The sequence below is a fragment of the Protopterus annectens genome, chromosome 2.part0, assembly GCF_019279795.1.
Source record: "Protopterus annectens isolate FY-2018-M chromosome 2.part0, PAN1.0, whole genome shotgun sequence".
In the NCBI taxonomy this organism is placed as follows: Eukaryota; Metazoa; Chordata; order Ceratodontiformes; family Protopteridae; genus Protopterus; species Protopterus annectens.
Window position 1 is genome coordinate 1,674,960,931 of NC_056728.1, and position 26,368 is coordinate 1,674,987,298.

Genomic DNA, 26,368 nt, shown 5'->3' on the forward strand with positions numbered 1-26,368 from the left:
TCACTTGAAAGTCAAGTGATGCTTACCAAATCAGTCTGAGGAGGACCTAAATTGAATAATTACATCTTTAATTGATAGATCATAGCACAGAACTCTGTTAAAAAAGACAGCTGTTTGGGGAAAGGATGATTTCTTGATGTTATGCCATGTTGATGCATTAAAAAAAATGGCAGGAGCAGGGAAATGCCGGGAACAGATTCCATGCATTCCTTCACCACCCTAAAACACGTCGGAATACTCCAGGTGGGACTGGAAGCCAAAAGAAAAAGAGGCAGTGAAACACTAGCATTTTCTTCAAGTAATGTCAGACAGGTTGCATGCTGCTTAACGATATTAAGTCACCCAGAGATATTCTGAGGCTGGATCCTGAAGGGGAGGGAAATTATCATCTCTAGGAGGTCAGGCAATACCCAGCAGTACCCACTCTGGAAAGCACTACTACACTCGGAAATGTGTTAGCTGTAATGATGTTTGTACATGGCAACTGAAAAAAAAAAAAAAAAAGTTTTAAAATACGGACATGAAACAGTTTTAAGAGATCTCTATGTTTGTACAGGTTAATTGAAAAATAAGTTTTAAAATACTGATATGAAACAGTTCTTCTACCAGATCTGTAATGTACATTTATTCAGTAGTCCCCCCAAAGAAAGTTTTGCTAGTACAGAACATTTTTAGAAACAGCTTGTCACTGGGGAAACGATCTATACCTTAAACTCGATGCGATAATACACTGATGTGATTTTTTAGAAGTTAAGTAATTTAAGTCAGCCTCAGTGCTGCAGTGGTTAGTGTTGTCGCCTCACAGCAAGAGGCTCTCCGGTTTGATTCTTTGCTGGAGCACCTTCTGTGCGAAGTCTGCATGTCTTCCTTATGATCGACTGAACAAAAAAAAATGCAGGTAGTTGTGTGAATGTGAGTGTGGTGTGTGAGTCTTCTGTGAAGGTTTGGCACCGGGCTGGCAACTTGACACCGTAAAAATACACTGCTAATCATAATCGGTGATCTGCTGTGGCCCCTAATCAGGAAAAAGCAGAAATACTTTTTTAGTAATTTAAGTGTCAGGCAAGTCTGCATATACAAGGAAGCACAGATCTTAAGAGGAGGATTACAATATTTAGTACTTTGCATTTTTTTCAATTATTTTTATTTTTTCATCTTCTCTTGTTTTGTTTGCATATTTCAATTCCAGTAATTTTACAAGCCACAATTCAGTTTCATTGTAGAAGAGTTACAGTCATACTTCGGTACATCTTGTTGTAAGAGAATTGTTTGTGTTACAACAAAATACACAACATAGATAATACAATATATACAGGTGCTACATAAAGTGAACTTCTGATTAATATTTGTGTCACAGTGTACACACTGTTCATAACTGCTACATATGAGGTTTAGATTAGACACACACTCAGGGAAGAATATGTCTTATGCCATTTTCAAATTACATTCACAATAGTTTGTCTTCTCTTGTACAGTATATCTATTCTTTTAAAATAAGATCCAGGTGAAGACTCCATTGTTTTAGAAAACAGGAACGCTTATTTTTGTTATCAGTTTATGTGCTGATATATACTTTATTGTCATATTTCTGAAGCCATCCCATGACAATTTGATTTGATCTAACTAGTTCTGAGTAATGTACAATTTTACTAAAAAAAAAAAAAGAGAGTAATTAAAAAATGCATTTTAAGTTTGGGTAATTTTTCAGAGGTGGTATGCAAAATTGCAAATTCCCATGACAATGTGGATTTTTGATATCCTATCTTCTGTAGTTTGACTCTTAGTGAGCACAATAATTTAGAAGTATGTTTACATGCAGACAGAAGTCACTTTGTTTACAGCTCCAGAAGATGTGGAATAGGTCAGCTATTTGTGAATAGCAGCACGGACAGTTTGGTGACACGTCCAAGTTGAAATTGTTGAGTATTTCTGGGGTAAAGCAAGCATTGTTAGTTATCATTAGTTGAGTATACACAAGTTTCTTAAAGGGATTCATTTTAACGTTGATTCGATGGATTTAGATTTTTGCTTTTCAGTAATTTCTTTGAGCTTTTCAACTCAATATTTTGAGTACAAAATAGGAGGACTGATATCTAAAGGATACTATTTGCCTAGATGTATTAGATAGCATTTTTTTTTTTTAACGTTGGTAAGTTCAAGAATGCACTGGGGTCTATATTAGAACATCGAAGTTTCAGAACTTCGAATGTTCTAATATTGACACCTAGTAACTGAAAACTGATGACATCGAAAATTTAGAACAGCAAATTTTTTCCTAGGGAAAAAATTTGTTGTTCCAAAACACAAACACACAACACAAACACACAAAACAAACAGCAATCCACACACATACACCTAAAATCTTACATTTAAACCTACACTAAACTGTACATACACCACTATCTACCCACTTACCTTAACCCAAACCCTAAACCTAAGGTCCGTCACTATTGCACACACACCTCACCCGCGCCCTAACCCTAACTCACCTACCCCACCCTAACCCTCACGTCCACACATTCGCACACTTACCTGACCCACGCCTTAACCCTAACTCACCTAACTCGCCCTAACCCTCACGTTCATACAATCGCACACTTACCTGAACCCGACCCGTAACTTTCCACCGCAGAGCTGAAAATAGCGAAGCGACAGGAACAGACAACCAAATTCTTTCCATAGGCAAGAATTCAGTTATCTGAAACTTTGCTATTTTCAGCTTTCGCTTATTAGGTGTTGATATTAGAACATTCGAAGTTCTGAAACTTCGATGCTCTAATATTGACCCAATGCACTACACTTATTTATGTCTTTATTGTTCACTTTCAAAATCTCCTGGTATTGAAGCGCACAGTTCCTCTAATTTACCTTAACATTATGATGTATCCTTTTGGAAGGTTAAGGATATTCTTTGTGTCTTCTAAGGATTTTTTCCTATGTCGATAAATATCCCAAACATTGCATTTCTTAATGAGCGGATATTTGTCCAAGTTTATCATCTCCTTATTTAATCTGAGGTTTGGATTCAGATGTATTGGTTGTAACAGGATGCAAGTATTTGTTAAATTTAGTGCGTGCATCATTTTTTTAAATCAAATTATTCTATGTTTTAACGAGATATGAAATCTGCTATCCTTCAGATTTAGTGCGTGCATCATTTTTTAAAATCAAATTATTCTATGTTTTAACGAGATACGAAATATGCTATCCTTCAGATTTTCCTGATTTATAAATGGAAGGACTTTAGGACTGATTTTATTGTTTTTGGACATCGTCAAACCATAATTTAATCCACAGTGGATGCCATTCTTTAGCCTTGGGATTATAGTCAGCAACTTGAATGATCCCATTTGAACATATTATATCATAAGTTAGTCAGGTACTCCCAAGTCTTCCCTTTTCCTCAGGATACATTAACTTCTGATACGTAATGCTGACAGACTTAGGGTGCCAGATAAACTTAGCTAAAGCTACTTTTAGTTTTTTTTTAAAGAAGTTTTTCTGAACTATTAAACTTGTTGCACTCAGTTGAAATAATAACCTTAGGAGAATGGCTTCATTTTCCCTCATCTTTGGATATCCTGTTCAATGTCTGCCCATATCTTTAGTAAGTTTTTCTGCATGAATAATTTTGGGTTATGTTCAAAGTACATCCCCAAATATTTAAGGGAGTATTTTAATTTTACTTACGAATGAGGAAAATATGATTTAGTGTGATCTAATGGATTGTGAGGGAAAATTAGGGACTTTGTGGGATTAATTTCATAGTGTGACATTTCTGAGAAGCTGTTAACTGAGTCTACGATTTTGCTCAAGTCAGTGTTAGGAAGTTCAAAAAATACTTTGCATTTTTGTAACAGAAAGAATAGCATTTTTGTTATGAATTGATAGGTTCCTGCTGTTTCAGTTTAGACAGGCAATGAGGGCAAGGGGTAGAAATGAAGTACAAAAATAATGATCCTCTAGTAAATAAAACATGACTGGGTAATGATTTATTTGCCAGTATTCCTATTTGTTTAAAGAAGTTAGTGATAAAACGGCAGTATTCTGAAATGTTTTTGTTTCTTGTTGCGTAGATTTTTTTGTGCCATGAACAGTAGTACCTGTTGCTTCTGGGTTCTTATTGCATGTTAATGTACTCCTTTAGACCACTGACTGTCTAAAATGGGCTTTGGAGTTCTATTATGGAATGTTTTGTTAACCATGTAGTGATTTCTATTACAGATTATTGTGTTAACCATGTAGTGAATGGGCTCACCAGATATCCCCTTTCAGCAAGTCCCAGAGAAGTTTACAAAACATATGGATTACAAAGTGAATGAAAGTTAGGTGCAAGGATCTTGTATGCCCACCAGAGCTGTTAGAAAGTAGTTTGGATAGGTGGAATATACCACCTAATCATAACAAGTGTATCCCCCCAGTTTCGATAGGTAAAATATACCACCTAATCATAACAAGTGTACCCCCCAGTTTAGATAGGTGGAATATATCATGTAATCATAAGTGCCCCCCCCCCCCATTTGGATAGGTGGAATATACCACCTAATCATAACAAGTGTACCCACCCAAGTTTGGATAGGTGGAATATACCACTGAATCATAAGAAGTGTACCACCCCACCACAGACAACTTCATTATTGAATAAAAAGCCAATCATCTTGTACACGGACAGTTCTCAATCTTATCTTCCTGAAAAGGTGATAGTCCTACCTGTTAAGCCACTGACAATGTGCTTGGGAATCAATTTTTCAACAATTCCTGCTGTACCCACCTATCCATAAGTATATACAGGCCGGATGCCAGTTCCTACAAAACTTGAAATTAACCAGGCAAATCAAACAGTGATAGCTTTGAGAATGAATGCAGATTGTCCCATAAAATAAGCCTTCTCACAATGCATCTAAATGAGAATAGCAGGGTTACAAGATAAACAGCTGAATATAATAGTTATATAGGCAGCAAATTGTTGATTTACTTCATTAATGATACAAAATTATTCAACTACTAACAAAATATACAGCTTAAATACAGCCATACAGAAATGATAGTTTAGACATGCAATCTCAGATCAAAATTTACTGCACAGCAAGATGAATGCTTCCTAGGATAGAATACATAAGGTCTACGGTAAGTGAACAAGTATTTACAACAGACTAGGCTACTTTCACAACAAACTGACGTACTTACAAGGGCCAACACTTAGACAATGGTATCTGAATTGTAATATGAAAGGGAAGAAAACAGTCGGCATTTTGAATCTGTTCCAGATCTTCAGGGCTGAATGTCAGGAGGAGGGTGTACTCCCAAGATGCAAGAGTATGATGAAGTTTATGCTGGCTGAAAAGGTTTGCCAAGCTACAGTTAAGACATTCTCAAGAAACAAAAAGCCATCAAAAGGAGAATGCACTGAATGTTTGTATTCAACAGTGGCCCATGTACCTGCACAGAGGGACTTGAATAACAGGAGGGATCTTATATGTCCTATGTTAGGAATGGGCATCTGTCTCAGGTACTATGAAATTAAGAATGACAGAGGATATCGTGATAAAGGCTTCAAAAGTGAATTGCTGGGGAGGGGTTTTCAGTGTTGGTCTAAATGCTGCTGGTGACATAAGTAGAGGAATCAGTTTGACAAAACTGTCAACAGATGTATCTATTGTAAAACATACAACGTAAGTTAAAAGGACACTCAATCATTACTTCTTTTACAACAGCTGACCCAGAACAGCACTGACAAGAAGAGAACCAACCCTTTTTTTTGGTCAATTGATTTAAAGCACTAAGGATCAATACCCCTTACCCAAAGTATGCCTATTGTCTTGGGTCTTAAGCCTGCAACTTACTCAAAGGTCAGTGCTATAGTCAGTACAACATACAAAATGTAAATGTCTATAAAAATAGAAGTCCTTTTCTGTAGCTCTAACTGCAACCCAGGTGAACAGGGCTCAATTAGCATCCCCAGTACTGGACAAACCAGGCAGTGAAGGTGAAAAATGGCCACTTGTTTCTTCCACTAGGGTGTGGCAGGCCACATGCATTCAGGAGCACACTGGGTGGAGTAACTTCTCAAGTGGCGAATGGAGGTGCCTGTGTTTGGGGAGGGAAAATCCCCTTGTGCAAGTGAGGGGATGTCCTCTGTGGCAGCAAACGGTCCTTCCCTCCCCAGTGCTTCACTGGGTGTCTGGGGGACAAGGCTGCAAGAAAAACAGCAAAAAAATCTCAAACTACACAGATGGCTTTGTGCATAGTGCCCCCCCAACTGACCACTGCCTTAGTGATAGGGAATGAATAGGCTGTCTGTCTGATGGGAAGGTGGATGATGATGGATAGACAAAGCAAAGGGTGGTAAAACAGAAAAATGAAAAAATGTATACTTGACATTTACAGTGCTAATGCAATGAAAACATCCCTAAACACTTGTCTGAATTAATTTAATCTCCTTATGGCATTCTTCATTATATCCGTGGTGGTGCAGCAGTAGCATTGTTGCCTCACAGCAAGAGGTTCTCCCGTTCGATTCTCAGCTGGAGTGTGGGGAGTGCCTTCTGTGTGGAGTCTGCATGTCCTCCCCGCGGTTGAGTGGCATTCCGAAAGAAATGCATGAATGGGCGTGCCTTCGTTGAATGTTGGGCATCGAACTGGCAACTCGGCACCGTAAAAACCTACTGCCAATCATTAGTGGACCGGAGTTCCGCTGTGGCGACCCCTAATCGGGAAAAGCCGAACGACAAACAACGTGGCATTCTTCATTAAATCCTAAATTTTCTGGTCTAGCAGCTTAACTGCCTTATTTGCTAAATTTACTCTCATATTTGCACAAATCCCAGAATACATAGAGAGGTTCCCCCTTCAATCACTCTATACCTAAAAAACAGCCTCAGCTCTCATATTTTCTCCATATATTTTTCCAGACTATTTTGGAGGAATATTTTCAGCCTTGATTTAGGATGTCCCTATTTTGGAGGTATGTCCGTATTTTCAGGCTTGATTTACCCCCTCACACAATTTTCTGAATCCCCCCACATCACATGTAATTTTTGAAGTCTACTTACTGCACAGAAAACCACAGTATATGACCAACATACTAGTGGCAATACTAATTTAAAGAGGACACATCTTGCATCTCTTTTTCTGAAGAATAAATAAATGATCACTTGCTAGACTTTTGTGATACAGTTGATTAAATTCTATAGATTTTACAATTTCTCTTTGCTATTGTGCTTATATTTTCCATCATTTTTGCCACTCTGTTTTTTAAATTTTACAAGGGCCTTTGTTCCCATTCTTAAGGTCTGCAGGTTGAGGGATTTTTGTCTCCAATGCTTCTTCCTCCAAAGACTACAGATCATTCTTCATGCAATGTGCACAACTGCCTGTGTTATACTAACAATGGATACTGATAAAACGGCCATAATTTATCACTTCTCAGCCCAGATAATTCAATATTTATCATTACTTTATCCGCATCATATCTCATTGTGACTCATACCTAGTCACATAAACAGAAAAAAAATAAAATCTGCAAAAATACACAACTCCCACAAAAATGTCATGGTTAGACACAAACAAATGAAATGTAATGAAATTAAAATAAAACACAAAAACAAACGAGTAAACAAGAAAAAAGGACCCCAACCACTCAGAAATGTTATTTCCTATAAAACCACTAGAACTAGGAAAATAAAACTAAAGTACAATGAAAAAATACAAACTATAAAAATATACAATACTAACATTAAACTTCCCAATCTACTAAACAATTGCCACAAAACTAACCAAAAATACTTAAAAAAAATTATTCTTACCTCAGAAAGTACAGTTGTGTACACTTACCATAAATGTAGATGTTCGAGTATGTTCACTGTTGCAGTCATGACTGTAGGGTTCTCCCATGCCGGCAGGCAGTCCTCGGTCGGCCAGAATCCCAATGTCTGGGTCCGGTGTCGGCTGTTCAGCCATGCTCCCTGACGTCAGAGCGCCAGGAGTACAAAGCTGACAGCCGACGCCATGTTCTCCAGTTTTTCTTGCCCCAGATGTCAGAAGTTCCAAAATGAGTAAGGTCCCATACCTTTTGCAAATACACCTCAGAAGAAGGGTGAAAAAAAAGGAACCACACAAAAGAAAAAATAAGAGGGGACAGGAGGGAGGGAAACCCAGACTACAACAGTGAAGACACTTGAACATCTACATTTATGGTAGCTGTACACAACTGTACTATGTTCGTGTTTCACTGTTGCAGTCATGACTGTAGGGTAGAATCCCAAAGCAGAAAGAAAGGGAGGTGGTGATAAAGTAGAGGGGGCGGCTATAAGGCCCTGCAAGACTGCAGAAGCAAAGCCTGCTCTAGACTTAGAGTAGAGAGGTAGATTGTAGTGCTTGGAAAAAGTATGCACTGAACTCCAAGTTGCAGCTTCCAAAATGTCCTTGGTAGGAACTCCCCCGAGGAAGGCAGCTGACGTGGCAGCAGCTCTGGTAGAGTGAGTCCTCATACTCCCTGGGATTTGCTTTCCATGGTGTGAATAGCAAAATCTGATTCCATGAGCAATCCATTTAGAAATGGTCTGTTTTGAAATGGCTTTACCTTGGGAACTTGAAGCATAAGCAACAAACAATTGCTCTGATTTCCTGATGTCCTTGGTTCTGTCCAGGTAAAAACGTAGTTGTCTGTGTACATCCAAGAAATGTAAGATCCTTTCCCCTTTATTTTGAGGAGTGGGGAAAAAAGTTGGCAAGTGAATAGTTTGATTTAAAGCCACTTTGGAAACCACCTTAGGCATGAAAGTAGGATTAGTCCTTAAAGACACCCTGTCTTGATGAAAAGTAATATAAGGTTCCACAGCCATAAGAGCTTGCAACTCTGAAACCCTCCTGGCAGAGGTCAGAGCTAACAGGATGGCTGTCTTCCAAGATAAGAACTTGATGTCAGATGAGGAAGCAGGCTCAAAAGGAGGTAAGGTGAGCTTTTCCAAAACATAGTTGAGATCCCAAGCAGGAATGGGAGGAGATCTAGGGGGCCTTAAGTTCTTAGCTCCTCTGAGAAATTGTCTCATGAGCTGATGGGAAAAGATAGGAGGGTCTGTATTATAATGAGCAGAAATAGCAGAGGCGTGTATCTTTATGGAAGAGAAAGAGAGACCCTTATGTAAGAGGTCTGACAGGTAAAGTAAAATCTGAGGAATGTTAGGAATAAGAGAATCCTGAGCCTGCATCCAGGAACAAAATCTTTTCCATTTTCCTGCATAAGATTTTCTAGTGCTAGGACGTCTGGCTTCTAAAATGACATCTATAACCTGCTTGGGTAGGAGAGAATGAATCAAAGATCCTGGATTAACCAGGTCGCCAGGCTGAGAGTTTTGACATGGGAGTGTAGAATCTGACCCTGGTGTTGGGACAGAAGGTTCGGAATCTGTGGTAAAACCCAGGGTGGCTCTAGGCAAAGGTTTCTCAGTGTTGGGTACCAAAACTGTCGTGGCCAATTTGGGGCCAGCAAGATTATCATCTTGGGCTTGTGCTGCTTGTTCTTTAGTAATACCCGTGGAAGAAGAGGAAGAGGCGGAAAGGCATATCCCGAGAGGTTTCTCCAACTGAATGATAGAGCATCCACTTTCCAAGCTTGATCGTGGAAAGTCCTGGTGCAAAAAATTTGTAGTTGATGATTGAGGTGGGATGCAAAGAGGTCTATGTGAGGATATCCCCAGACTGCTGTAATCATCTTGAATATTTCGGAGTCCAACATCCATTCGTGTGGATCCGAAAGGTTTCTGCTCAGACTGTCTGCCAGGAAGTTTTGCTTCCCTGGTAGAAACTGTGCTTGAAGGTCCAGATTGCAAGCTAGAGCTGTGTTCCAAAGATCCATGGCTAGTCTGCAAAGGGGATAGGAATGAGATCCCCCTTGCTTGTTTATGTACCACATAACTGTGGTGTTGTCTGTCCGTATCAGTAGTTGTCCTGGTTGTAGAAGATTCCTGAAGGCCAATAGAGCTTTCTGAATGGCTAACATTTCCTTTAAATTGATATGCAGGTGCTTCTGATCCTTTGTCCATAGGCCCTGCAGACAGTTGCCCAGATAATGGGCTCCCCATGCATAATCTGAGGTGTCCGTGGTTAGAATCTGAGTGGCAGGAGGCAGACAGAAGGGTTTTCCTTTGTTTAGAGTACATGCCTTGGACCACCAAAGGAATTCCTTTTGAAGACAAGGCAGAATGGAGATCAGTATGTCTAGACTGTGGCAATGCTGAGACCATACACTTTTTAGGTACCACTGTATTTTCCTCATATGTAGTCTTGCATATGGTACTAGAAGGATGCAGGAGGCCATGTAACCCAGAGCCTGCAGGAATCTCCTTGCAGATAGCGGAGTTGTAGTTGCCAAGGTTTGGAAAGTTGAAACCAGCTGTAACTGTTTTTCGTATGTCAGAAATGCCATCTGGGTTGTTGTGTTTAGAGAAGCACCCAGAAAAATTATCTGTTGTGAGGGTGTCAAATTTGACTATGTTTACAGTGAATCCCTGGAACTTGAGAAGATTCTGAACAAACTGTAGATGCTGGAATAAGACATCCTTGCTGTCTGCCTGAATAAGACAGTCATCCAGATAAGGGTAAATTTGAATTCCCTTGAGTCTGCAATAAGCTACTACTGGAGCCAGGCACTTGGTAAAGACCCTGGGCGCAGTAGACAATCCAAAGGGCAGCGCAGAGAATTGGTATTGCCTCGATCCTGCCTTGAACCGGAGGTATTTTCTGCGTTCCTGTCTGATGAGAATGTGTAAATATGCTTCTTTTAAATCCAAAGTTACCATCCATGGATTTTTGGCCAGGATTGGCAGTAGCTGCTGTAGAGTAAGCATCTTGAATTTTGGTATCTCTAGAAAAGTGTTCAAGACTGACAGATCCAGAATGGGTCTCCATGAATTTTGCTTTCTGGGGACTAGAAAGAGCCTTGAGTAAAAACCTTGTCCCATCTCTGAAAGTGGAACTAGTTCTATGGCTTTCATAGCCAAGAGAGCTTCCACCTGGTTTAATGCCTCTGACCATTGATGTCTTGGAAGATCTGGCCATCCGCTTGGCCTTGGTGGGGTATGAAAATGGAATTTGTAACCTCTTGAAACCACATCCAGAACCCACTTGTCTTGGGTTATATGAGTCCAATTTAGATGAAAGAGAGAAAGTTTTCCTCCGACAGGGGCTTCCAGGCAAGAAGTTCCTGCAGCCCAACAGAGGGAGTCATTGAGTCTGTTTTCTATGAGCTTGCAACCTGTCTTCTCCTCCCCTAGGGGTGGAAGCAGTCCACTGTCTTGGTCTATAAGAGGCTTGCATTTGAGGCCTACCTCGGGGGCGTCTATATCTACCCCTCTGAGGCCTGTATAAATTGGGAAAGGACCTATTTTTTGTAGGCCAATTCCTGCTAATTCTGGGTGGCTGTACTTGTAAGAAATCTTTAACTGTTTGCATGGATTTTGCCTTGTCCTCCATCTTTTTCATCACGTCTTCAGCTTTAGATCCAAATAAAACATTATGCTGAACAGGAGCATCCAATAATTTAGCCTTTACCTGATCTGGCAAATTTTGTTCCTTTAACCATGCATGCCTTCTAATTACTGTGCCAGAGGCAGCAGCCCTACAAGAAGCCTCCAAGGCATCAAACCCACAGTGTAAACCATGCTTCCCAACTTGTTCAGTGGCATGCAATAAGTCATGTAACTCCTTATCATCTGCACAGGCGAATGGAAGTTAACTTTTGTTTTAAAACAGACAGAAGGAATTGCTGGTATTTCAGCATATGAAACTGACAGTTTAAAGCCCTAATAGATAAAGTAGCAGAAGTGTACACCTTCTTGCCCCATCTTTCTAAAGATCTAGAATCCTTCTCAGTGGGAATGGGGTTTTTAGCAGAAGCGGCCTTAACGCCCTTAGGACCCTGAGAAATGGTTTCAGGGTCAGCAGTAGGATTCTAGAATAAAAACTGGTGGGAATCAGGAACCCTATAGTATCTGACTGGCTTAACAGGAGCTGGAGGAAAAGAGTTAGGAGTTAAGTTAGCCTCCGAAAAAGCATCATCCACAATATCCAAAATAGGAGGAATAGCCAGGGGCCTATGTTGGGGAAGAAGAAGAAAATCCCTTAGTCTTTTCTTAGATTCCGAGTACTCCTGTCCTTCCCAGTGGAAATGTTCCTTCATTTCATGCAAAGTTTCCCCAAAAGAGAAATCCTCAGGGGGAGAAGCTGAAGGAATGGATTCCTCAGCATCAGAATCCTCATAAGGAGGAAAAGAATACTCCTGGTCAGAAGAAGAAACAGAAGCCTGATCAGAGGAGTCATAAAAAACTTCCTGCCTTGGCCTTTTATCTGGATGGGGATGTGAACCCCTAATCATAGTAAGCAAGTCCTCCGCCATTTTAAGTAACTGTTTCTGAGACTTGGGAGCCAGATCAGAAGAGGCCTGGGTTGCAGTCTTTGATTTGGAAGGAGTCTTTGCCTTTGCCTTTATAAGAAGCTGAGTAGGCCTGAAAACCCCTTTGGAAGCCGGTACCTGCAGAGCGGCTCCGGACCCATCCGAAGGAGCATTGTCCGAAGGTCCAACTGAAATATTCAAAGGCCTAGTTGGCTCTTCGTGGGAGTCCGTTTCGGCTATCAGTTCCGAAATGGCCGACGACAGGGGCTGCAAAAGCACCTCACTGACGACAGCCGAACCTGGAGCTGGCTCTGCTTGTGCGATATCATCTGATTTGGACCTCGGAGGCCTGTCTTTGTCCTTGCGTCGTTTGTGAACTCCGGTAGCCGGAACCGTATCTGACGACATTTTATAATTAAAACGCCTACCGAAGTAATGAAAAGCAAAATCGTACCTTTGTTTAATAGTACGTTGATTGAATCTAGCACAAAACCGACAACTAGCTACATCGTGGTCAGGGCCTAAGCAAGGAATACAGTAAGAATGAAAATCCTTATGAGGTATTTGCTTCCCACATGAAATACAATTAACTTTTTCTGACATTGGACTGGAGCAAGAAAAAAATTTCCCCAACGGGGTACTTAGCTTTGAGTAGGAGAAGAAAGTCTTCGGACTGAAGTTTGATCAGAAAAAATTGTCGGAGTCAGCCGACTGGCACTTGCGAACTGCTATCACCGCATGGCAAGAAAGACTGGGGAACATGACGTCGGCTGTCAGCTTTGTATTCCTGGCACTCTGACATCAGGGAGCATGGCTGAACAGCCGACGCCGGACCCAGACATTGGGATTCTGGCCGACCGAGGACTGCCTGCCGGCAGGGGAGAACCCTACAGTCATGACTGCAACAGTGACACACAATGAACATCTTGATTGAGGAACCCCCGACAAATCAGCACACTCACAAAAAATATGTCACACACTATTCAGTTGACAAACTGTGCAGTAACTGTAGCCCACTGAAATGGATGGGAAACAGTAATGCAAAAAAGAAACAAAGGCTAAATGGACTAGATAGGGCTCTGCTGACAGATAAATGAAATTGCCTTGAACTGTATGGTTCATGAATGTGTTTCATGTTTTGTGGTGAAACTTATTTCCTAATCTAACATACAAGGCCATGTCAAACCCTGAGGTGTTGGACATGCTCCACTTAAAGAAATCCCAATCCCTCAGAGCCACATGCTCCAGGGATCTAAACCTGGTCATCACAATGAACAAAACATGCTGGAGGGATAGGTTCCTGACCCAGAGACTCCCCAGACTCTGGAATAGACTGCCCATACATGTCAAGCAGAGCACCTCCTTGGCCCTCTTCAAAAGGAACCTTGACGATTGGTTGGGAGATAGGAAATTCACCCCGGGGATCACGTCAGTCACCCTGCTAGACATGGGTCCAGGGAAGTAAATATTGTGGGAAGAAATATCCAAGGAATTGGTTATGGGTAGGCTTGTATAGCCCCTAGGGCCGACAGCCTAGTACCAACCTATGAACCTATAAGAAAACTGGTCATTATCAACAACACACTGACAGCAGTCCAAGCTTTTACTACTTCACATAATGTTTTGTACAAGACATATCAACTACAATATTTTCATTTACTGCCTTATCCTACTGTAAAAAAAAAACATCTTTGTACACATTTTTTTTTTATTATGCCTGGTATACTTACCTGTATGTTTTAGTCAGACCAAACACATATTTCACTAATCAGATGCTACATCCCTTGTAAATTAACTTTTTGGGCAAAAAAAAAAAAAAAAAAATGAAATCTGATACCCTGAACTACTCCAGTAAAATGTTCTCAAATACAGCTCCTACTTTAAGCAGCATAAGTTAGTGTGTTTACTGCAATGATTAAACATTTAAGCTTCTCAAGGCTAAAATTCCCCACATTTACAGTTGTCTTAACACGCTTATTTTGGTGTTCAGCAACAAATGCCAAGCATACTTCCACGCACTGTCTTATCTTAGTCTGAGCAATGCACAAGCAGAAACCTGCAGGTATGACAACAATGTAGATAAATCAGTCTGACTGCTTGTTTTCTCCATCCAGACTGGTATTTTTAGTTAAAACATGTCAGGCTAGAACCTGCCGTGATATTCTGCTGTGCTGTGCAATTAGTTTTCCAGGGTTCAATGGCAAAACTAGGGTGTCACACAAGGAAATAAGGGTGTGGCAATGTGCTCTGTTGGTGCATTTCAGTAAGCAGAAAGAGGTGTTATTACTGCAACATTGTCAGAGCTCCTCTCATCAATGCTTTCAGTTTCACTGTGTGGGCTGTGTGCATGCTTGTGCATAGTCTATGAAGGATGGGCTACTTTGTGGAAAGGAAAAGTGGAAGAAAGCACTGGTTAAGTACAATAGAAAAACTGCCGGCTTCACATGCCAAAGGCATCTTACTTTCCTGATTTTATGTGTACTCTGTCACCCATCCAACCTACTTTAACAGTGACTAAATCCTAAACAGGATGCTTGTATTAAAATTCTTCAGCTCCCAACTCTAAAGGAAGCCACAGTCACAATGAAAAGCAGTCATTAGTGGTCTAAGAATTTGTGTGGCTAATAACAGACCCCAGACTTGTGAAGAAGCTCATGGTAAAAAAATATATATATAAAAAAGTACCAATGAAAAATTTAGCAATAACTAAAAAATGTGGATGTCTAACTCCCACATGCTGCAATCTATACCTAGTTCTGTCTTAATGCCACTTCATCTGTAAATTCTCCTGTCCTCAAACATCCTCACATACATACTGATATGCTGTAGCTGTCCTAACTCCACCCAATGGGATGAACCATCTACTGGCCCGATTAGATTCCATAAAATGTTCATCAGACTAGATTTCGTAAGATGATTTTGCCTCCCTCAAATTCTTTTTTTTCATCCTTCAATGTACTTCGTTCAAATATTACGGAAGCAGGAAACACATTTTTCATGAATTCAACTGTACAAACACATAAAGGTGAAACTACAGTTAAATCTGTAGAAATGCTGCTACCTTAAATTCAAAATAAAATAAATCTGCAAAAATAACTGGCAAAAGTTTTGCAATAAAAGACACCATAAAGACGATACATTCTTATAACAGCCTTGTAACTTCAAGGGAAATGAGTCTTGTGACTTTTGGTCTCCTAAGTGGCATAGCAATAGCCTCTTCTACTCTGACCAGCCCCCACTGATCTGTGGCAAGGCATGCAACGTGTAGTGCCTAAGCTGTACATAACCATTTCCCATCTAACTTAGTAATCTCATGTCCTGGTCCTCCTTCCCTCCCCAAAATTGCATAACTGTTTCTTGTCTAAGGGCATCTCTCCAGCTCTCATTCACACAGAATGCATGCTCTATGTGCAGGAACATTCCCGCCCTCCTCAAGCAGAATGTACACTCTATGTCCAGGTAACTGCCCTTCCCCTCCCTGTCAATGCTACTTTTCGCTGGTACATCACACCTCCCCCTCATTCAAACTAATTCACAGATAAACTGCACTATACACCTAATTTGCACACTACCAGGTTATCCTGATCTGGAATGTTTGGCATAAGCTTGCAGTATGTGGTTCAAGCTGCATAGCTCAACTACAAGGAGGGGATCCAGGTACAAAAGGAGTATCCAGAGGCCTGGCTAGGCCATTCCCTCAACTGTAGCAGTTCAAAGGACAGGTTTTTAAAACTATGCGCTGCTAAGACCTAGTCTCTGCAGCAGGCCTGCGTTTTAATCCATGCAGCCTAAATTTACCTATTGTGTTACTTAGACCATTCCCTCAACTGTAGCAGTTCAAAGGAGAAGTTTTTAAGATTATGTGCTGCTAAGACCTAGTCTCTGCAGCAGGCCTGTCTTTAAATTCCTGCAGCCTAAATTTACCTATTGTGTTACTTAGAGCAAGTCTCTTGGCCAGATGTTGCACCCTGGTAGCCACTGAAATAGACTGTTTGTCCAGTGGGCTTACTCGGCTAAATCTTTTTTTCGCTACAGTGAAAAAGTGCTGCTGAGTCGCTGAGGCAACAGTATGCAGCCAACTTGAGCACTGTCTGAGCTCCTCCATTTATACATCGCCATTTTTCTACGGCATACTAATCCATACTCTATAAAACTTATCAGAGGCAAGTCCTTCCTACTACACAACAGCAGCTAAGGAAGGATGTTTATCATGGTTTCCCCACTGCACAGTGCAAATCAACATAACAGACTAGCTAATGTGTTCCCAAAGCCCAGCCTGTTTTTAACACATAAGCAAAAATAAAGGACCAACACATTTTATCAAATGGCAATCAAGAATTTAAGCATACAGAAACACATGCAAATGTTGGTATTCAAATAAAAACCCACATATGACAAGACTCACCGCCTTAAGTTTAGTCAGCAAGTAAGCATTATAAAATCTCAAAAATTTTCAAAATCTACAATGAATACAACAGCTAAACTGGCAAAGTGATAATGACAGCCCCAATATGCACCACACAGGGAAAGAAGAGTACCTCTTGTCCTTTATCTGGTCAAGGAGGCAAAGCTTTCTTGTTCCCTACATAAAAGGCCCTTAACAGATTTACAGAAAACCAAGCCACAAAGCACACATTTTAGCAAAAACATTATCCAACAAAATTTCAATGTGTATGAAAAATAAAAGGCAGGAACAATGCTATCCAAAACAATACAGACTGGGTTTAAGGTTATTCCATAACAAACCAAACATGTTGCGTTAAAAATGAGAAAGAGGGGGATCCCACCTTGCATAAGTCTACCCCCACAATTTTTACCATCAGACTGTACAGCTCCCCTTGAGGTTTTGTTATTATTATTTATTTAATTTATTTTACACAATAGTTAACCTGTTAAGCCAACTGAATACCAGTGTCCCATCCCAGGAACACTGACAGAATTACACAGTTGGTAAATGAGGAGTGAAGGATAGACATGCAGATGTGCAAGTCCTCAGTCCCTCCCCTTGAAATATTCGCTACCTGAACAGGCAGTTAAGTGGGTCTACTTGAGCCTCTTTTGCTTGCCTCCCATAAAGCCTGCTCCTTCCCCACAGTCTAGGCCCCCTAACAAATCCTTGTCCTACTGTATTGGATTCTTATTTATGAAGCCAAAAAAAAGTGTCACAAGAAGTTACCACCTAGACCTGCCCTCACTGAATATCAGGATGCGGTGAAAGACAAGAGGAAGGATAGTTTCCCTTCCTTCTCCAACCAATGACCCCAAGTCTGAAGATTCTCATTTTAATGCAAGTTAAGGATGCTGGCCCTCACATGGTATTCCTTCACTTGAAAGGAGGCCTCAGATAGACTGCAAACTCCCAGAATACTCCACCTATTTCTCTCACCTCTGCAAGATATGTTTAAAGATTTAATCACAGTGAGCAGTGAGGTACGTGGTGCAGATACTAAGGCCCTTGACATGCAGCGGATGCCAGACAGTGTGCCCTTTCAGGGTGACCAGCCGCAATCCTTGCTACCACCCTGGCCATCACCCTTCAGAACTGGTCAGTGGGAGGCTGGCTCTACTCCTCTACTTGGAGGCAGATGTCCACAGGCATTATGGTAAGGACATGTGACCTTTTGACCACCTATCAAAGGTCCCTTGCCAGATGCATTTGCAGGCATAAAGATGTGGAAAGAATGGAGGTGAAGAAAGCTTCTGAAGGAAGAAAGCATCCAAACCATCTGTGAAGACCAGCAAGACAGGAGAGTCTATCTTAACTTTTTTCTTTTGACTGTCAAAAATACCATGTTACCAACATCTGTTCTGGATCTGAGAAAGTCTCAAAAATTGAATAACTATACTCCCACAATAGAGTTTTTGTTCAATCACACCAAATTTCTTTTCTTCTTCAATAAAAGGATGGATTGAGTACTGTATTTTGACTTCCAAGTCATTTACTTGTACTTCAAGATTCAGAAGACGTGGTCAGTGAGATCACTGGTTCCAAGCGAAGTCCATTTCCAGTTCATTGCCACTGATCTTTGGCTTATCTCAGCCTAGGATGTTCACCAAAAGTATGGTGGCCATGGAGGCTGTCTTGTAACTCAAGGAAATGAATGATTTTTTTCCTACAAGGATGACTGGCTTCCCACTCTAGTTCAGGCAAGCAGCTGGGATCCTACAACATTTTCAATCTGTGGGAATAAATGTTTATCAGACTGCCACAGTCTGTTCCTTCCTAGCTTGTAACTTTCCATATATATATATATATATATATATATATATATATATATATATATACACATACACATATACATATACTACACACTCTAAAGGAACACAGAAAGGATGTAGGTATTTCTACGGCTCCCATCTCTGCATATCATATCCATATGTGAAATGGGAACTCAGCTGCCCGACACACTGTTAGGGTTTCTTGGGCATTCAGCATGATTTACTTTGATGGGCTAACTCAAAATCTTCTTGTGGGGAATGGCCTACAACTTAAGGGAATATTCAGTACTGAGACATGTTTTCATAGAATGGTGTGATGGAGGATGTCATGTGTCAGAAAGGGTATGTTTTGGTACATTTTGTTTATGATTACCATAACACACTAGCAAATTGTGAATACTTCCCTACACAGGTAGCGGACCTAATACATATATTTTGGAGATGCAAATGCTCGTACAAGCTTTGGTGTGCTTTAAGGGTCCAGCTAGAAAAAATGGGATATGAGAAAACAACTTTATCATGGAAATTTACTCTCCTACACATCCCCCCCCCCCCATGGATGAATAAGGGTCAATTACATATTCTCGTAACTCTTTTTATGTTAATGAAGTACTATATCACACTGAATTGGAAAAACAGGATGTCTTTATCCCGGGAAGGGTATAAACAGTTAGCCAGAAAGCAATTACATATACACAAGTATTTTTTGTATTCAATGAATCAACAGCCTGAACTTAAGGATTTCTAGAAATTATTATTTGATCATATTTTGCTGTAATGTTGCATATGATGTAGATAGGATAATTCTATTAGGGTAATGATGAGATACAGGTTCAAAGGTTGATACTAGGCTATCTGCCTACTGAGCACAGATCAGTTAGAAATCCGCTTTTTAGGCGGGAAAAGGCAGTCGAAGCAAAAAAACGGAGAAAAAAAAAACTTAAATCTGGAAAAGTCTCTCTTGGGTCTTTCTGTTGCCTGTATCACTCTGTATATAGTTATATAGTTCTAGAGCAGGAAGTAGATTTTAGTTATGTATTTTTTTTTGAGAATGAGTGTTATGTTATGTAGGGCATTTATAAGTCTAGCCAGAGTGTGTTTGGCTTTCGCCACCCTTTTAGATTAGTTGACTGTGCCTCTGTATAGTAGGTCACAGAAGATAGCCCTTTTAAGGTTAGTTTACTGTGCCTCTGTCTAGTAGGAACACAGAAGAGATCCCAGGGGTAAACCTACGATCTCCCATCCACTCGTCAAGATTTCTCTTGAAGAGGGTCATTAAGGGGCTCTGCCTAACATGGATTGGGATTTTGTTCCAGAGTGAGGGGAGCCTCTGGGGTATGAATCTGTCCCTCCAGCATGTCCTATTTATTTCTGTGCTGAGGTTTAAGTCCCTGGAGCGTGTAGCTCTAAGGGATTTGGATTTCCTGAGGTGGAGCATGTCCATCAATTCTGGTTTGGACATGGCTTTATATGTCAGGCACAGATCGCCTCTGAGTAGGCGGTAAGCAACTGAGTAGAGGTGGAGTTTCTTTAGCCTAACTGCGTAGGGCATCTGTTTGAGCCCCTTGATCCTCTTGGTGAGGTACTTCTGGGGTCTTTCCAGTTGCTGCAGGTGTCGGGTAAGGTACATACCAAATGGGGCATTGTATTTAATTATGGGCCTAATGAGTGATGAGTAGAGGGGCACAATGACCTCTCGATCTAGATGTGAGCCCTTTCGTGATATGGTGGGCTATATAGAAGGTCTTTCTAACCACTTTGGCAATGTGATTGTCAAAGGAGAGATTGCTATCTACTTGAGTCCCCAAATCCCTAATTACTTCTTCCGTACTTAATGGATTACCACCTATGTGGTAATTTGTGGGCACTTTGTTTTTCCCAAAGGGGATGACTATGCACTTTTTGGCATTTAGCTTTAGGCCATGGCTCTGGCACCAGTTATCCGTCTCTGTGAGACCCTTTTGGAGGATGCTTGTGTCAGTCGGCGAGTCGATTATGGCACCCAGTTTGCAGTCATCTGCAAACTTGATCAGCCATAGTCCTCCCGTGTTAGCCTGTACCTCAGAGAAATATATACCGAACAAGAAAGGTCCCAGGACTGAGCCTTGTGGGACGCCACTTGTAACTGGTTTAGAGTCTGACATGGCACCTGCAATTCTGACCATGTGGGTTCTATCCCTGAGCCAGTTTGCAACCCATCTTGTGACACAGGGGTTGATATTTAAGCTGGTGAGCTTATATATGATGCCTGAGTGGGGTATTGTGTTGAAGGCTTTTGCGAGGTCCAGGTAGGCTGTGTGGACTACCTCTCCTTCATCTATAGCCTTAGTGACTGCTTCAAAGAAGTCGACCAGGTTCAAGAGGCAAGATCTGCCCTTAACCGAATTGGGTAGGATCCAGTGTTTGGAGGCTCCCAATGTAGAACCAAATAAGCTCGTGCTAAGCCAAATCCCAGTTCTGTATAATTAGTAAACCAGCAAAGAAAAAATGTCACTGGGAACTGCTGCTGTACAGACAAGTATAAAATATTTATTTAAAACACAGAAGATAACAGAGTTAGCGCTTTCGGGCCAAAACCCTTCATCAGACAAAGTACTCAAGCAAACAATACATTTTTAAAATGTTCAACTACCAATCAGTGTTCAGTAAAAAGCCCGCCTATTTTTGAGGGTTGGTTTCAGGGGTACTTTATCATTGAGCCCTGGGTTAATGTGAGCTGTTAAATCTAAAATCCATCTTGACTCAATAGCTTCTGTTTTCAGCTTGATATCACCACCTCTCCTGTTAAGAAACACATTAACAATCACCCTAAACCTAAAATGATGTGTAGGATTATCCTTAATATGGTTATATAGGGCATTGTGCTCGTCACAGTTCCTAATTGACGAAAGGTGTTGCAAAATCCTAACCTTGAGCATATTGTTGGTTTTACCAACATAATATCCTGAGCATGACATACAATTGGCCAGATACACCACATTGGTGGTCCTACAAGTGGCTCTCCCCTTTAGTGGGAAAATCTTTCCTGTGGAAGGATGTACAAAAATTGTCTCCCTGTTGATGTAACTACAGGCCTTACAACTCCCACATGGAACAGTACCTATAGACTTGGGTAGACACAAGACCTCATTATTACCCCTGTCATGACAGAGTATATCTTTTAAGTTTTTATTCCTCTTGTAACAGAACTGTGGCACATCCCCTACTATGTCCCTCAAGTTACTGTCACTCGTGATGATGTTCCAATTCCTCTTAATGATGTCACATACCCCTCTGATGTTACTACCATAAGTTAACAAAACTCTAGGTTTAATCCCCCTCCCCTTACCATTATTTTTCTTCTTATTATTATCCTCTGACAAAGTGGGGATGTCGAGCCATGGCTTGTATTTACCCTGTCTGTTTTCACTGCCTCTCACCACCGCTGCTTCCACCAAATCTTGTCTATAGCCCCTATGGTAGAAACATTCCTTCAGATGTACTACCCCTCTCTCAAACTGCTCATCCACTTGACTGATCCTAGAAATCCTACCTACCTGTCCTTCCACTATATTGGGGAAAGTGAACCTAGGATACATGCTATCAAAGGAGAGTAGTGAATTCTTCCAACTCTCTTTTCTATATAGTCTGGAACTAAAGAAGCTCACATGTGTCTTTGGATTTTTTGGATGTTACTATAGAGTTAACACCAGAAGGATTTAGTTCCAGACTATATAGAAACAGACAGGGTAAATACAAGCCATGGCTCGACATCCCCACTTTGTCAGAGGATAATAATAATAAGAAAAATAATGATAATAATGGTAAGGGGAGGGGGATTAAACCTAGAGTTTTGTTAACTTATGGTAGTAACATAAGAGGGGTATGTGACATCATTAAGAGGAATTGGAACATCATCACGAGTGACAGTAACTTGAGGGACATAGTAGGGGATGTGCCACAGTTCTGTTACAAGAGGAATAAAAACTTAAAATATATACTCTGTCATGACAGGGGTAATAATGAGGTCTTGTGTCTACCCAAGTCTATAGGTACTGTTCCATGTGGGAGTTGTAAGGCCTGTAGTTACATCAACAGGGAGACAATTTTTGTACATCCTTCCACAGGAAAGATTTTCCCACTAAAGGGGAGAGCCACTTGTAGGACCACCAATGTGGTGTATCTGGCCAATTGTATGTCATGCTCAGGATATTATGTTGGTAAAACCAACAATATGCTCAAGGTTAGGATTTTGCAACACCTTTCGTCAATTAGGAACTGTGACGAGCACAATGCCCTATATAACCATGTTAAGGATAATCCTACACATCATTTTAGTTTAGGGTGATTGTTAATGTGTTTCTTAACAGGAGAGGTGGTGATATCAAGCTGAAAACAGAAGCTATTGAGTCAAGATGGATTTTAGATTTAGCAGCTCACATTAACCCAGGGCTCAATGATAAAGTACCCCTGAAACCAACCCTCAAAAATAGGCGGGCTTTTTACTGAACACTGATTGGTAGTTGAACATTTTAAAAATGTATTGTTTGCTTGAGTAATTTGTGTGATGAAGGGTTTTGGCCCGAAAGCGCTAACTCTGTTATCTTCTGTGTTTTAAATAAATATTTTATACTTGTCTGTACAGCAGCAGTTCCCAGTGACGTTTTTTCTTTGCTTGTTTGGAGGTTCCCAATGTCTTTATTTATGAGTTCCATGATGATACGCTCCATAGCTTTGCAGACCAGGCTAGTCAGGCTTATAGGGCGATAGTTTCTGGGGTCCGTTGTGGCACCACCTTTGTGGAGTGGGACCACTGTTGCTGTACGCCATTCCTTGGGTACATATCCTGTAGTAAGGCTGAGATTGAACAGTGACTTTATGTGAGGGTTCAGTTCTTCTTGGAGCTCATGTAAGACACAGCCCGGGACACCGTCCGGTCCCATTGATGCTGTGTTTTTTGCTTTGGAGAGGGCAGCTCTCACCTGTTCATCTGTGATGTCAGGGAGGCTACACTCTGTTGAGATAGACATTTGCTCTTTTGGGGGGGAAGGGGGGGAGAAGTTTGCACTGAACCTGTCTGCCAGGATGTTGGCAATGTCTGTGGGTTCAGTGTATTTTTTGTCATTTTGCACTAACTCAGAGCATATCTGGGAGTTGCCACCCAGGTTCCTGACATAACTAAAGAAGGCCTTGTGATTATCTTTAGCGTCTTGTGCAATTTTTCTTTCGAAGCTGGCCTTAGATAATTTTATGAGGGATCGTAGTTTCTTGCTAGTACTGATCAGAGATGCCTTCCCTTTTTGGGATTTTGCTCTATCATGTAGTAGCTTCCTCCTTCTGTTGTATAGCTTATTTATGGCTGGGGTCCACCAGACGGGTCTCCTGCCTTTGGAGGAGTGAGTCTTGGTTTTATTTGGGATAGCATGATCCATGCATTCCTGTAGGTGCCCATAGAATGCGTTTGTAAAGGATTCTGCGGCTTGGGACGTATTTTCCACTGGCCCGGGGGCTTTGAAGGATTCCACCTCGGTTTTGAGAAGTATGAAGTTTGCTTTTGAGAAGTTCTTCACCGTGGTTTCCTTGGCTGGGGTTGGGGATGGGATATGGATGTCCAGTGAGATTAATTTATGGTCTGATCTTACCAATGAGGGGTATACCTCTGGTATGGAACACAGAGTCCCCATGTTGGTGATGATCAGGTCCAATATGTTTTCCCCTCTTGTGGGAGTGGTGACCAGTTGTTCCATAGCATCTGAGTTTATAAATTCTAGGAACCGTTCGGCGAGGGTGTTGGGGCTTGAGTAGTGCTCGCAGTTTATGTTTGGGTAGTTGAAGTCACCCAATATGATAGTGTTTGGACAGACCTTCATATTCTCGTGTTCTCAGGAAAGCTGAGTGGGGTTCCTGAGTTTGGGAGGGTGGTCTGTAGCAGGCTACAAACTGAAAGGCAGTTTTGCCCACTGTTAGTTGCACATGGATGGTCTCTGATGCTTCGTGCAGTGCCACTAACCTGGAGGTGTGGGTATCTTTGATGAATATGGATATTCCCCCTCCTTTTGTGGTTCGGTCCGAGTTTTGGGGCCGAAAAGCATGGTATGAGGTATAACCTGGTAGTGCTGGGGTGCTCTCGGGAGCCTTGAACCAGGTTTCTGTTACTGCACAGATATCGATATTCTCCATACTGAGGAGAGCCTCGAGTGCGTGCATCTTGAGGTTTAGACTTCTGGCGTTGAGCAGCATTACCCTTCGTTTCTTTTTCCTTGTGTTGTCTATGGAGGTGGGTTTGTCTTTTGAGCCTTGCCTAAAAAAGGCACTATGGGGGTGGCAAGAGCCTTAGCCAATATTCAAAAGCCCAGGGGTGACAGGTGCATGCTGTCCCTAGCGAAGCAACGTGGCTTGTCGAGCATGTCATCCCAGGCTGACAGACACTGGATCCCCTTTGAATGACACCAGTACTTTAGCCAATTGTTAAAATTGATCATTTTGTCTTTATACTGTGGCATCTTTCTTGGTGAGCTTAAGATGCTACTCAAGGTCAGGGTCATACCGGCCTGGGCTACATGATCAGAGAACTCCTCTATGTCTCTTTTCATGTAGCCCAGGGAGGTGCGTCTCAGGTCATTCACACCAGCATGGACAATGACGGAGTCATATTTGTACTTGCTTTGGAGTGACCTGAGTGCTTGTGTTATGTGGCGGATCCTGGCACCCGACAGGCAGCTTACAGTGACCTTCTCCTTGTTCATCCTGGTGAGTGGGACGTCAGTGTGTCTGACAATAGAGTCACCTATTACAAGTGTATTAGGTGTGTTGTTTAGCCTTAAGGGCTGTGACTGTGTGGCACACTGACTTTGTGAACTATGTGATACGTGGGTATTGTTGTGGGGTAGCGGTTGCTTGGATGTCTGCTTTGGAGGTCTCGGCTGCTTGGGCAGATTTTTATTTAGAGCCTCCAAGTATGTTTTTGTGCGTTTATGTGTTTGGTTTGCTGTTGCGATAGGTCTATGTGAGACTGGATTTGTGGTGTGTGTGGTTACCTTCTCCTCCTGAATGACTGCGCCAGTATTGGGTTGAAAGAGCTCAGCCTCCAGTTTGGCTATATAGTTGATATATATATATATATATATATATATTTGAGCTTGTTGGGAGGAGGAGAGGGTGGTCTGTGTACATAAGGCAGTTGTAACATTGCCTCAAGATTCCCAGATTCACCAGCTGGACTGGAGAGTAAACCCGAAACAGACTTTGGGACATGCCAGAATAGTATAAGGAACTACTTTTTGACTGATCAAAAAGGACCAATAAGGAGCCAAGTACTTAAAGGGAGTATAAGACGGTGTAGTGCTTTAGTTTATTAGTGCTTACTTGCTTACTTATAAGATTACTTATACGAGCAACTGCAGGGCTTTAGAATGAAAATAGAGTGCTTACTTTGAGATTTAGAACAGTTCTAAGGGAAAAAGTGAAGAGCAGACTTTGTGGAGCCAGGAATACTTTAAACCCGTTTAAGCACACTGTCCCATGCTGCTTTATGCGCAAATGCGGGTTTTAAAGCAGGGAAACAGAGAGATAGTAATTGACCCAAAACGGCCAATAAGCTACTAGTTTCAGGGCTGAGACCACTCCTCCAGGGACAGATAGGCTGCTCAAAGCTCCCCACTCTCATTGGTGAACAGAGAAGCTTCCTCCTATCCAAGTAAGAATATGGGTAACATGGGAAATGAAATCTGGACTAATCTATTTCAGCAATGGTGGGAAAAGAGAATATTATTTATTTTT

At 41.3% G+C, this 26,368-nt stretch overlaps 1 protein-coding gene across 1 annotated transcript in view; it reads right to left on the reverse strand.

Annotated features, from left to right (window-relative positions):
* Window positions 1-26,368, reverse strand: part of LOC122793567 (EF-hand domain-containing protein D2-like) — a 648,965-nt gene that overhangs the window by 229,691 nt on the left and 392,906 nt on the right. The window lies entirely within an intron of this gene.